The following is a 13,500-nucleotide window of genomic DNA, read 5'->3' as shown; positions in this document are numbered from 1 at the left end:
GACTTTATCAGCTCAATGGACTACAATTATGTACGTGGGTATATGATGTGTCTTGAAAAGCTAGAAAATTTCACATCCAATAAAATGAAAGTATTTTCTTTGAGGGTATCTTTGAGTAGTTGGATATGTTAATTTTTGTAGTAATGATTCTCGAACTCATAAAACATGGTATTTATCAATCGTGAATATGAATTTTGTATTAGAAAATTAGTGTCCACAATGTATCAGCCTGAGAGACTTGTGCTAGTTCTAGTTCTAGCTCTAGCTATTCTATGCTGATGATTTGAGCTCAAAAGATGTACTACTTACTCCTAGTAGAAGTTTGGTAGCAACAACTTGTATTAATCCAGGAGCATCGGGGTGGCTCTAACGGAATGGAAACCATAGTCAAAGATAATTATAACCACTTATGGTATAACCATGCATCATCTAAGAAAATTATTATAAAGCTTCCTAAATATGGGTACTTGGATATTGTGAGCATGCTGAGCTGGCATGGATATTATACATAATGAACCCTCATGCATGAGAGTGTCAGCTCCATATGAGTATCAATAACTTTAGCAATGTAAATAGGCAAAAATACTTATAAATAGGGACGTGAACCCAATGGTGGTTGCATACTTGCACATTCTTGATCTCAAAGCTATGTAGCAACAACACACAAATAGGCCACCCTTTGCCACTGTAGTACACTATCTTGCTTTCAGCTTGTAGGTGCACGTCAGCATATTAGCATGCATCAGCTCACCACAAGGCATTCAAAATCATTTTAGTGTCCACCTTGGAGCAAAACTACTTTGCAAAGTTGGCTATCCAACATGCATTGCAATATCCACAAGCTCACTTGAAAGGACGGTGGTAATGCGTGTGCTACTCTCCACCCAATCCTGCTATCTTATAGCCTCCCCGTAGCGTACACACTATCTGGGCGTGCCGGTGTCCTTGCCCATAGGACTCATGTCCTTACATTACCCCCCCCCCCCCCCCCCGAGAATCAATTTCTTCCTTGAAAACGAACGTAGGAAAACGTTTTTAAAGCACGGAGACATTCTCCCATGTAGAACCTTCTTCAGGTCTATCTAGCCATTTTACCAACACCTGTCGTCTGACATGATGTCTGGTGTTAAGCTCATGAGAATCCAAAATCTTTTCGGGCTCATGAGGGATGCTTGGCGGTTTGATAAGGCCAACTAACACACATGTGTCAATGACATTATCATTATGTCATAGATGTTTTGATAAACGGCTAACATGAAAAAATGGGATGAACTCGTGAGTGCTCTGGAAGAGATAACTTATAGGCCACTTGACCTGTACCTTTGAGAATGGTATATGGTCCAAAATACCGTGGTAAAATTTTAGCAACTTTTCTCGTCTTCAGACTTTCTAAATGCTCCGGAACCTTGAGGAAAACCTTGTCTCCTTCTTCAAAAGTTGCAAGACGTTAATGCTCATCTGCATAATTTTTATTCAATCTTGAGCTTGCTTAACATTCACCAACCCCACCGTAGCGGGTGATCTAGGTTGAAATCCATATAAAAGCATAAATGGACTAAACCCTGTAGTCACATGCTTTGAACTATTATAAGCAAATTCCAATATAGGTAAGTAGTCTTCCCAATTGGTTTTCTTCTTGTTAAGGTACGCTCATAGCATATCCTCTAGCACTTGATTAACTCTTTTGGTTTGACCATCCGTTTCTGGTTGATCAGTCGTACTTAGATTAAGTTTAGTTTCCAACTTTTGAAACACAGCTCTCTAGAAGTGATTATCGAACTTTCAATCTCTGTCACTAATGATACTAGTTGGAAGACCGTATAGTTTATATATATGCTCTACAAATAGCCGTGCTAATTCCAGTGTCTTAACCAAAGTCTTAGTGGGAATGAATCAACTCATCCTTGTGAGACGGTCTACAATTACCCATATGGCATCATGGCCACGATTTGTAGTAGGTAGTACTACTACAAAATCCATAGAGATACTCTCACACTTACCTTGTGGAATCTCTAAAGGATGTAAAAGGCCACCTACCTTGAGGTGCTCTGCCTTATTAAGTTGTCACTGTTGGAAGTTTAGTACGTACTCTTGAACATCATGATGTAAGCCCGACCAATAAAATTGCCGTCGAACTAAGGCATACGTTTTACGAATACCTAGATGACCAGCACTTAGACTATTGTGACACTCAGATAAGATTTGGCACCTAGTGTCTAAGTCCTTTGGTACACATACTAAGATTTGGACTATTGTGACACTCAGATAAGATTTGGCACCTAGTGTTTGAGTCCTTTGGTACACATACTCTACCCTTGTGGAGTAAGTAACCATCGTCAATGGAAAAAATTCTTCCATCACTTAAGCTCTTCTTGAGTAGGGGTGGAGCTCTATGTGTTGGAGTTTTTATCTGCACGTGTAGAGACATGTTGATTTGGTTGTACAAAGACATGTGAGTGCGAGAGATCCCTTTTTAAAACTGCACTCCACACTTTAGCATATGATTGATCTTCGCACACTTGCCACGTAATGACTCCAAAAATCCACTCTTTACTTCCGTGAAAGCAAGTGAATTAATCTGAGGCATCCGACTTAATGCATCCACTACTACATTATATCGCCCCTTGCAATATTGTAGCTTACAATCATAATCTTGAAGAATTTTTGCCCATCTAGTTTTATGGCCCTTCAAGTCCGTTTGAGTACTAAACCATTTGATACTCTCATGGTGGTCAAAAACTTCTTCAAACTCTGCACCATATAAATAGTGTCTCCACTTTCGTAAAGCGTGAATTATGGCATAGGTCTCTCTTTCATAGATAGAATAATTCTATTGAGCTCTATCTAACTTTTTACTTTCAAAGGCTATAGGTCGTCCCTCCTGAAGAAGTACCGCACCAATTGCTTTATCACTAGCATCAGTCTCCACCACAAACTGCTTAAGTGGATCAACGATTGCTAGGATGGGAGCAGTGGCTATAGCTACCTTGAGTTGTTTAAAATTGCATTTTGGGCTTCTTCCCAAGAAAGGGTCTTACCTTTTGCTTTAAGTTGATCTGTCTCATAGGAACAACGATTTTGGCATAACCACAGATATACTATCGATAAAATCCAACCATGCCTAAAAATATTTGAAGCTCCTCAATCGTGTTGGGATGTGGCCATCAAAGAATGGCAGCAACCTTGTCATTGTCCATTTTGATGCCATAATAAGAGATCACATGACGAGGTAATGTATCTCTATTTTAAATAAATCGCACCTGCTTTGATTAGCATACAGTACGTGACCTCATAGCTGTTCAAACACTAATCATAAGTGTTCTATGTGTTCATCTTCAGTCTTACTGTGAATGAGAATTTCATCAAGGAAAACCACAACAAATTTTCCAAGATAGGGACGTAAGACACTATCCATGAGTGTCATAAATGTATTTGGAGTGTTGGTTAAACCAAAAGGCATAACCAAAAATTCAAAATGCCCGAACCGTGTTCTAAAGGCAGTTTTGGAGATATATTGCAAAAGGATACGCACCTGGTGGTATCCTGAACGAAGATCTATCTTTGGATAGTATCTTGCCCCATGGAGTTGATCAAACAACTCATCCACTCGACACAGAGGATACTTGTTCTTGATGGTTATGGCGTTTAATCCGCGATAATCTACGCACATGCACATAGTACCATCTTTATTTTTTACCAATAGAATTGGTGATGTCCAAGGCAAAGTGCTAGGTCTAATGAAACCACGCGTGAGGTAGTCAGCCAACTGACTCTCAACCTCCTTGTCTTCTTTAGCACTCATACAATAGGGTGGTTTACTCACCGATTTAGTGCTTGGCAAGACATCTATGCCATGTTGCACATCACGTGTAGGGGGTAAACCCGACGGTAAATCATTTGAGAATACATCACTATACTCCGTAAGTAAGTGAGTCATCTTTTTTCGTGCAAAATGAGAAATTAAACTAGAATTATGCTGGTATGGAGAATCTTGTAATTACTGTAAAGTCTATTTTACAACAGCTGCACGTTGCTCTATAGAATTAAAATTGAGAGCACTTTGCTTGTTAGATTTTTTAACACTTTGCGTATCATTAGAATTCATTGCACTTTTCATACCTTTACTAGAATTCACCGCACTTTGCTCTTGAGAATTCACAAGACTTGGAGACAAGCAATAACACAAAAAGAATTCATCTATTAAATCTACTTTTTGCAAAATAGAAAACTCGGTTGTACATATAAGAGGTGCAGATGGTATATTTTTCTCACCAAGCAAAAGCACATGTTTACCACCGGCCATAAAGAATAAGGAGTTGTGTTTATAACTAGTGTGCAATGTGTTTCCTAAACCATGCAGCCACTCTTGTCCTAAAACTACATCAGCACGGTCCATGTTCATAACTTGAAAGTCAAGGATCATTGTATGATCTTGAACAATAATCTCAACGCCTTGAAATATTGTGTCCCATACTTCTTTATCATTGCCAGTTCGACCACATACTTGTGAGAGCAGGGAGTCTGTGTAAGCTTCAATTTCTTGACTAGCTTATAGTTCCAGAAGTTATGAGTTGCACCATCATCCACTAAAATACGAACACGTTGTCCGTTAATAGTGCCATGCATGTGAATCAAATCATGGGGGCCAAAGGTGGGCTGCCACATTGAAACAGGCACACAACACTTGTGCTTTTCTTCCATATGAAGAACCTCTACATCACAATATTTAGGACATGAATCTAATGTGAGGCGTTGCACCATGTGCATGGCCTTTTCTTTGCCTTGCAAAAGAGGACAATCTTTCTTGTTATGTTGGTCCAAAAGACATCTAAAACACGAATTGTGTTTCTTTGCACGCTCAAAATCAATAGTGTTGAGAGATCCACGTGGAGTATCTCGTCATTGCTTAGGCTTCTTAGCCTCTTGTGGGCGTGCAGAGGTACATTGTCTCTTAATCGTCTTGAAACGTAAGGAAGATCTACCTCACCATTGTCTCTTAGCCACATTGCTCTTAGAAAAATTATTCTTAGAGTATGGAACATTTCCATTCCTCTCTTGGTCATCATCATATCTTTGGGAATGACTGATGGCTTCTTCCAAAGTTTTTGGATGTGGTCTTGACATGAACACGATAGTCTTTGTCAAGATCCCTATTAAAACCCTGTATCTTTTGGAATTCATCTAGACCTTCTAGTTTTAATATGATTTCCTGATACTTCGAAAGGTATTGTGTGTGAGAGAGGCCAGACATGCGGCATGCATCCCATGCTAACCAATTCTTATCTTCTTCGTTGGAGTCCAAAAACTCTTTGGAGAAAGAAGCTTGAAATGCAGCCCAAGGCGGAGGAAGAGCATCTATTGGAAATTTCATCCATCACTCATAGGCCTTGCCTTCAAGAGATAGACTTGTTTCCACAGCCGTCTTCATATCTGGGGTGTGTCTCAATCTATGAATATCACTCCATTTGTGTAAGAACGTATTGATCGCATCCGTATTGTGATCACGCTCTTCCCCGTGAAACTCAAGAATGGTGATATTCTTAAGTAATGCATTGCTACCTTCTACATCTTTTGAAGCACTTATCTCTTGGACTCCTTGAGTCGTGCGAGCTTGGTTTCCTTGAATCGTGCCACTTGTGGCTCCTTGAGCCGTCTGTGAATTCATAAATTTCACAAGTAGCTCCGTAAGATTGGTAACATTTGCATTGAGTGCAGAGAGGTTGCGTTCAAGTATGCTTTGGCAATTTTCCAAAGTCTTGAAAGCATCCATATCTGCAAGACCATGATCTCCTAGATCATCAGCGTCATGCATATTAGTGTCCAGCAGCACCGTGGTGCCCTGATTTTGATCTACATGCTCAAAATCAAAAGTGTGTTTAGGTGGGATATCCTCACTGGCCATGGTAAACACACACTAATGTAAAGAGAGAGAAAAAACGTCAACTTATACCTTATGAAGCTTGAAGTCTTTGTGTTTTTTATGCTCTGCGATTTTGCATTGCATGTGAACCTCGCGTTGCACGGAAATTGTAGCACTTCACGTGGCGTTCATCGTAAGAATACCTTTATTGATTCTTCACAAAAACTTGTTGTTTTTTGTGAAGGCTTTTGTTCACTTTGAAGCTAACTCCTTGAGGAGAAAAGAATTTTTTGAAGGAAAACTTGCCTTCCTTCAAGAAGTGAAAAGGAAGGGTGAAACTACTTCCTTGAAGTTTGAACCTTTCCCTTTCCTTCTAGCTTTCTTTTCAACACAAGTATGCTAACTTTCCTTGTTATACACAACAAGGCTCAATAGCTTGATGGTAAAGTGTTGGCCTCTTACCCTCATGGGGTGGGTTCAACCCTCCTTCATGCAAAGGTTAAGTGGGCCTTCTTACACGTGCAACCAACGAAAGCCTTCGGAGCCTCGGTGTCGTAGAGTTGCCGGTCGAGTTTTCCTTGGTCCCTCATTGTGGAGGGCATAGGTGAGGTGGTGGTAATGCGTGTGCTAGTCTCCACTCAGCCGTGCTATCTTATAGCCTCCCTCTAGTGTACACACTACCCGGCCATGCCGGTGGGCTTGCCCGTAGGACCCATGTCCTTACATCACTCAACCTCACTGACGTGTTGAGCTCATAGTGGAAGCCAATGGCTTCTCTCACAGAATGGCGTGGAGAGGAAATCAAGCAAGGGAGTGAGAAGGAGAGAAGATAAGGAGATAAGGTTTCAAGGTTGAACAAAAGCAAAGAGTGTTTTTTTATTTAGGTTTTGATCCTTGTATACATTTGTACAACAAGCTCACATGGCCTTTGACCACCAAGTTGGGATGATCCTAATAGTCACCCCCTTCAACCAAACTTGGTGGAAGACCAAAAAATAGGCACCTTTAATTTTCTCACATGCATGAAGATCATGCTCGCCAATGTGTTGATCCATTGATGTTGCAATGAGACACAAGATCACCTCTGTGTCAAAGAATCTACTAAAGATGGAACCATTATCTTCAAACTACGCACAAATTTTCTTGTAATTCACAAGGTTTCCATTGTGGCAAACACCCACAGAACCAAAGTGGTAGCTTCAAAAAAAAGGTTGCACATTCCCAATGATTGAAGCACTTATCGTTGCAGATCACACATGCCCAATAGTTGATTTAATAGTACGATTGGCCAATTTACTCTTATTGAATACCTTAGAGACTAGCCTTGGACTCATCCAATGTGCCAATACTCACTCCTTATTGTCCTCTGTGTTGTAGGGCATGGAGGGCCCAATAGCAAAACACGCTTTCTTCACAACCACACATAAATCGAGTACCACAATCATCAAGCTTAGAATTCTATGTTGCTACTATGATACTAGGTGATAGGTTATGGAGGGTATAGTAATGTGGCACTCATTATGTAATCATAATGGATTGAGAGAAGAGAGAGAGAGAAATGAAATGAAATTATCGATCGGCTGCCAAGCCTCATCATATCCATGCTAGAAAAGCGAGAACCACAAACATAAAAATTGTCAATCCGTGGGACGTAGCTGGCCCAACTAGTGTATGGAGGCTATAAGAGATAGCTAATCTCTCAAAAAACCCAAGTCTAAGCCATTCCTACCAATCTTAATTTCAAACATCAAAAGCTACTTTCCTTACCGCAAGCTTGTTTCAATGATTCGGTATAGCTACGAGTCTTTGAATGCAAGAAAACTTTATGCCTAGCATGAGCAAAGTATCCTTAACACTCCGGTGTACTCAAATGTTAATTATAACACTTGGACAAAACCATGTCTAAGATAAACTACCTATTTTAGGTTAGTCAATCTCGGACTTTGAAGCACTCTATAGCTTCCTCTAGATGTGCTCTACCTATTCCTAAGGTCAAAAATCTGTTTTGGTGCATGTATGGTGCATAGGGAGCAAAATCACCTTGTAGCCAGCACAATTCAAATCACACTTTCATTGCAAGAAACTTACGTTAAATGGAAGAGCTTTCACCTACGAGTGCGTTGGTATGCTCGAAATAGTAATGCAACACCGTACGAGAGAGACACGAAGAATGAAAGAAACATTAGACTCACGTTGAGCTTCTACAACAAAGTTTGTCGTTCCATGGCATGCTTATAATGTGAAATTAAAGTATCTACCTCACTCTTAATGTTTATGATGTGTGGGACCTAATGCTACAATGTACATAGTGTGATATATGCGAAAATGAATGTCACGGTTGCAGTCGTGTACATACCTTGCCGGGCGGATGAGGCCCTACACGTGGCACCATCGAATGCTTTTTCACATAAATATATGCCTAATTTGCTTTAGGAATGTACACATGTCAAGTGTTTCGAAGTGGCATGCTCGTTTTGCCTAGAAAGTTCGATGCGGGCAATCTCGGCCAAAAATAGCAGGTTTCGTACGCTGGCGTAAAAGACGTGTCCAAAGTGCTTACCAAGTGGAAAAATGAGGTTCAACATGAAATTTGAGACCAATGGGATTTTTCCACAATTTCAGGGATTTTTCCCAGCTCGTTTGGGCTTTTTACGGACAAAAAGTGACATTTTTGGGCTAAAAATGGCCTAAAAATGGTCAAAAATAGCATAAATAATGCTCAAAACAGCTCAAAATTCCACATCAATGACGCTGGAGTTGTTGATCAAGTTGTGTGAGAATTTTTAGGGCCAAGAATGAGCTCATTTGGGCACATGAGCAAGGAGATACAGCCATTCCTTTACAGGGTGCTAGTGCAGTCCCGTGCTGCTTCCACTACATGGTTGAGGATATGAGGCCTCCAATTAGGGTTTCCCCTCCTCAAATAACTACTTGGGCTTCTCCAATTAAGTACTAAAGCTTCCATGAAATGGTCATGATGAAGAATCCAAGTATAAATTTAGGGTTTTTAACAGGTCGAATGAGCACTGCATCTGTGCAATTGGGAGCGAGGCTACACCGAATCTTCACACACACAAGAGTTTTGAGTTAGTATTGGTTCTTTTTCAAAGTGGAGATTTCATGGCTGGAGTTTTGTTCTTTTTTAGTGTGTTTTTGGCTTCAAATCATCTACGTCTTGCTTGATTTTGCTACGAATCCTCACAGTCAGAGGCCCGACGCTTTCCTAGTCGCACTGCGCACTTCTTGACACGTTTTTGGTGAACCCGGCGCGAAGTAGGCTAGGGTGAGGGTTCAAAAGCTTCATTGAAGGTCTCAAATCAAATCTTTAAAGCTATGGATCAACAAGAGCAACAGGGGGTTCGATTTGATCTAGTCACACAATGCAAATGTTTCAAGCTTTTGCAGTGTTTATGCAGCAGCAGCAAGCTGCAAAAACGAGGGAGCTCTCCTCAACCAAAGCGCTTCAATCTGTGGTGAAGAAATTGGACCAATTTAAAGGCAAAGATGTAACAAAGTATCTTTGTAGATATGCAAAGGAGATGGAGCTTCATCAAGTGCCCGAAGCAGAGATGGTGCAAAGTTTTGAACTTGCTATGGTTCCCGAGATCAGAGAGCATGTAAGGGGAATTAGAAATGAGCATGGGGCAACTTGCATTCAAATTAACCTTGAAGGAAGATTATTTCATGGAGGACTCCGAAAGGGTAACAAAGAGGACTTTCTTAGAGTGGGTAGTTCGGCCAAAAGAGGGGCTCTCGCCTACCGAACTGCTAAGGGAATTCGAACGCCGTTATGATCAACTTTCAAGAACTGAAAAGGCTACTCTAAACTCGGAGAAGACAGAGCTCTTTTTGCAAGCCGCAAGTAAAGCGATTCAAGAGAAGTTAGAGCTACTACTTGAGGATAAGGATGCGGAACAGGGTTTGAAGACTGGTTGGAATGAGGTCGAAGACGCCATTTCACTACTAGCTAAGCGACAACGACGAAGAGACAAGATGATAGTCAACCCTACTCAATCCCCAAGTGTTCCTGAGAGTGCTATAAAGCTTGTGATTGTGGTTCCAAAGAGTGACAAATCCATCCTAGATGATATTGTCAAAGGAATGCAAGAGCTCAAGTTAAAGCTTACAACGCTAGAAGAAAAGGGGCAACCATCAGGTCAATCTACAGGGCAACGACCGCAAACCAGAGAAGGATTTGTCAATAGATGCATATGGTGTGATAGTACTGACCATGGAAGGAGGGATTGTGAAATTTTTTAAGACGCTTTGACAAAGGAGCTTGTTTTCTTTAAAGATGGAAAAATTCACTTAAGTGAAACAGGTAAGCTCTTGGGAACGAACTTTGGCAAAGGCGGGATGAAGAAACTAGTTGAGGACATGGCTACTAGCCATGCCATCTCAATGGTTGAGGCAGCCGCCTATGGGTTGAAGGTGGATCCTATTAAAAGAAAAGGATCAATCAAGGTTGGAGAAGAGGAATGGCCATGCGCTATAGTATGAAGGGTAAAATGACTACAGAGGTTTTACATGAAGCTGGAGATTGCATTCGGCTTGAAATAGGTTGGAGCATATATTGCCAAATGTCAAGCAAATGAGTCCATTGTTGAAGAGAAACGTAGGCGCGAGAATGGGGATGAAGGGCCTTCAAAGCGGGCAATGAGGAGTGGAGGTAGAAATGACATAGTGCCTCCTAGATCACCTTCCCCGCAACAAATGTCTGTCCCCGAAGTGCCTATGCAAGAAGCCTCTAAAGACAAGAAGAAGGATGCAACAAAATCCAAAGCAAAGGGTCTGGACTACAAACTCCAATCCCATATATAGCTAGCAACGGATCTCAAAAAGGTTTTGGAAGAGAGGATTCTAAACAGTAAGGTGGAATTTACCTTGGGTGAGGTCCTTGGTATAGAAAAGTGGGAAGTCCACGAAGAAATAATTGATATCATAAAGAGGAAGCGGCAGTCTCTTACTGAATCTATCCATGTACAGGGTGAAGAAGAGACTTTAAATGCACAGGGTGTACAGGTCTATGGCAAACAAGGTGATGAAACTATTGTTGGATGCTACAAGTCTAGGGGAGGAGTAAAACACGTTCGCCTCTTGGATGATGAAGATGAAGTGGAGACCACTCACAAGAGCTACTACTTGAATAGTCAATGGGCAAGAGAAACTATTGAGACGCTGGTAAAAGTGGGAGACTTGGAAGAGCCATACATTGCGTTGATAGATCATGGGTCAGAATTTAACCTCATGTCAAAGAGTCTTTATCAAAAAGGAAAATGGACAATTGATATAAATCATGGATGGATGATTCGTGCAACAAACAACTCATCAGGGGAGCTGTACGGAGCTTGTACAAATGTTAAGGTGACTATAGGGGATGTGAAAGATGACCAGAATTTCTTTGTACAGGAGATGTCTACATATCCTCTTATCCTTGGGCAGCCATACATCACTTCTACTCGCATGGAAACCAAGGTGATGGATGATGGGTCAGCTTATGTAAGAATAAGGAGCAGGGATGGGAAGTGTACAGTACAGTTCCTTACTGTTTGTGTGTACCATACAGGAACTGTGAAAGTCTTAGAGAGCAACCCTAGCCAAAGACGAACAAAGAATTCAAGGACTATAGGGGTATGAGGGGTTTTGGCCATGTACCATTCTAGAGCGGGATTGCAGTGGTACAAGAAGAGAAAGGTTCTCACATGATGTATATGCAAAGGATACATTTTCTACAGGTTTTGTAGGATTATCAGACTATGGATCTATTGCTTTTACAGAGTGTGAGGACTTGAAGCGGGGTGAACGACAACATGTAAATAGTGTACAAAGACGTTTGAAGATGAAATGGTTTGCTAGAAGATGAAGAATGCATTGTAGGTGTGTTTGATGAGTGTTCTTTTGTGGATACTATGCAAGATTTGGAGTCTTTAATGGATTGCAATTTGCATATAGGAAGTGAGGTTGTGAAAGTATGCTCAATAGAAATGTACAAGGCCATTGAGGATTTCAAAAATACTCAAAGTACTGATGTACGAGTGGACGCTAAGTATAAGTCCGTGGAAAAGAAAGTGAAACCAGTGGCTGCACAAATAAGATGGAACAAGCTCCTTTACAACCTAGCCTTCATGACCCAAGCAAGATTGGACACAAGTTCACAAAGGATTCTTTGAGAGAGTTAAAGGTTGGCTACGAGGACAGTTTGACAAAAGATGACATGCTTTCCAAACACGGAAAAGCTTTTGCATTTGAGCCTTATGAGATAGGGTGTGTTGATCCATCCATTGTTGCTCCTATGGTGATCTTCACTATCCCTCATGTACCTTGGAACTTGAGACCTATTCCTGTTCCAAAGGCCCATTTGCCAAAACTCATTGAGTTGCTTAATGAAAAGATCAAGATGGGTATCTTGGAGCCTTCTTGTGCTCCATATTCAAACAGGTGGTTCACTGTTTCGAAGAAACATGGTTCTTTATGCTTTATTCAGGATATGCAACCTGTAAATAAGGTGACAATCATAAATGTGGGTATAGGGCCAATTGTTGATGAGTTTGCAGAGGCATTTGCAGGAAGGGCAATATATTCTATGGGAGATTTGTACTCAAGGCATGATCAGTTCCAACTAGCAATGGAAAGTAGGGAATTGACTACCATGAGGACACCCTTGGGTTTAGTAAGGATGTGCACCTTACCTCAGGGGGCAACGAATTCATTTGCACACATGATGAATGGTATGAACAAAGTCCTACGTGACTTCATACCGCAAACTACAATGCCTTTCCTTGATGATGTGCCAATCAAAGGATGTGATGTAAGTGATAAAGATGTGGCTCTAGACTCGAGGGGGTGCTGAAAGTATGTGGCAAACCATATCAATGATTGTGATAATATCTTGTCAAGGTTGGAAGAGGTGAACCTTACCTTGTCTAGCCAAAAGTCAGTGTTTGGTGTGAATGAAGTTCTTATTGTGGGACATATGTGTGGGCCATATGGTAGAAGGCCTTGTCCTGCAAAGAGTGATGTAATCCAGAGAATGAAAGAGAAATGTATAATGTCACTGAGGTTCGAAGATTCTTGGGTGCATGCGTGTTTTATGTTATCTGGATTCCACATTATGCACATGTAGCAGAGCCTTTGTATCAACTTTTGAGAAAGAACCAAAAGTTTCAATGGGAAGAAGTGCATACACATGCCATGAGGAAATTAAAGAAGTTGCTGCTTATGTCTCCAACTTTGAGAAAAGCAAACTATGAATGTGGAAGATATGTAATTGTCACAGTGGATGCTAGCCCCACAGGAATTGGATGGGCGATTGGGCAAGATGATAATGATGGCAAGCAATATGTGGTGAGGTTTGTAGCAAAAGTCCTAAGTGCTCGTCAACACAACTATCCACATGTAAAAAGAGAGTTATGGGGAGTAGTCACAGCTTTGAAATGTGACAAAGAGTATTTGATAGGAGCAAATGTAATAGTGGAGACTGATTGTCTACCCCTTCTTGGAATGATAGCAAGTTTCTCAACTCCCGACATTGCTATGTTGAGATGGATTGCCTACATAAAGTCCTTGAATCTAGAATTTAAGCATATTGCAAGGAAAGATAATCCAGTTGTAGATATGCTTTCAAGAGCAAGGTATGAAAA

Source organism: Adiantum capillus-veneris, chromosome 5, assembly GCF_014529385.1.
Source record: "Adiantum capillus-veneris isolate H3 chromosome 5, ASM1452938v2, whole genome shotgun sequence".
Taxonomy (NCBI): Eukaryota; Viridiplantae; Streptophyta; class Polypodiopsida; order Polypodiales; family Pteridaceae; genus Adiantum; species Adiantum capillus-veneris.
The sequence above is the reverse complement of the archived record's forward strand: the minus strand, read 5'-3'. Positions refer to the sequence as shown.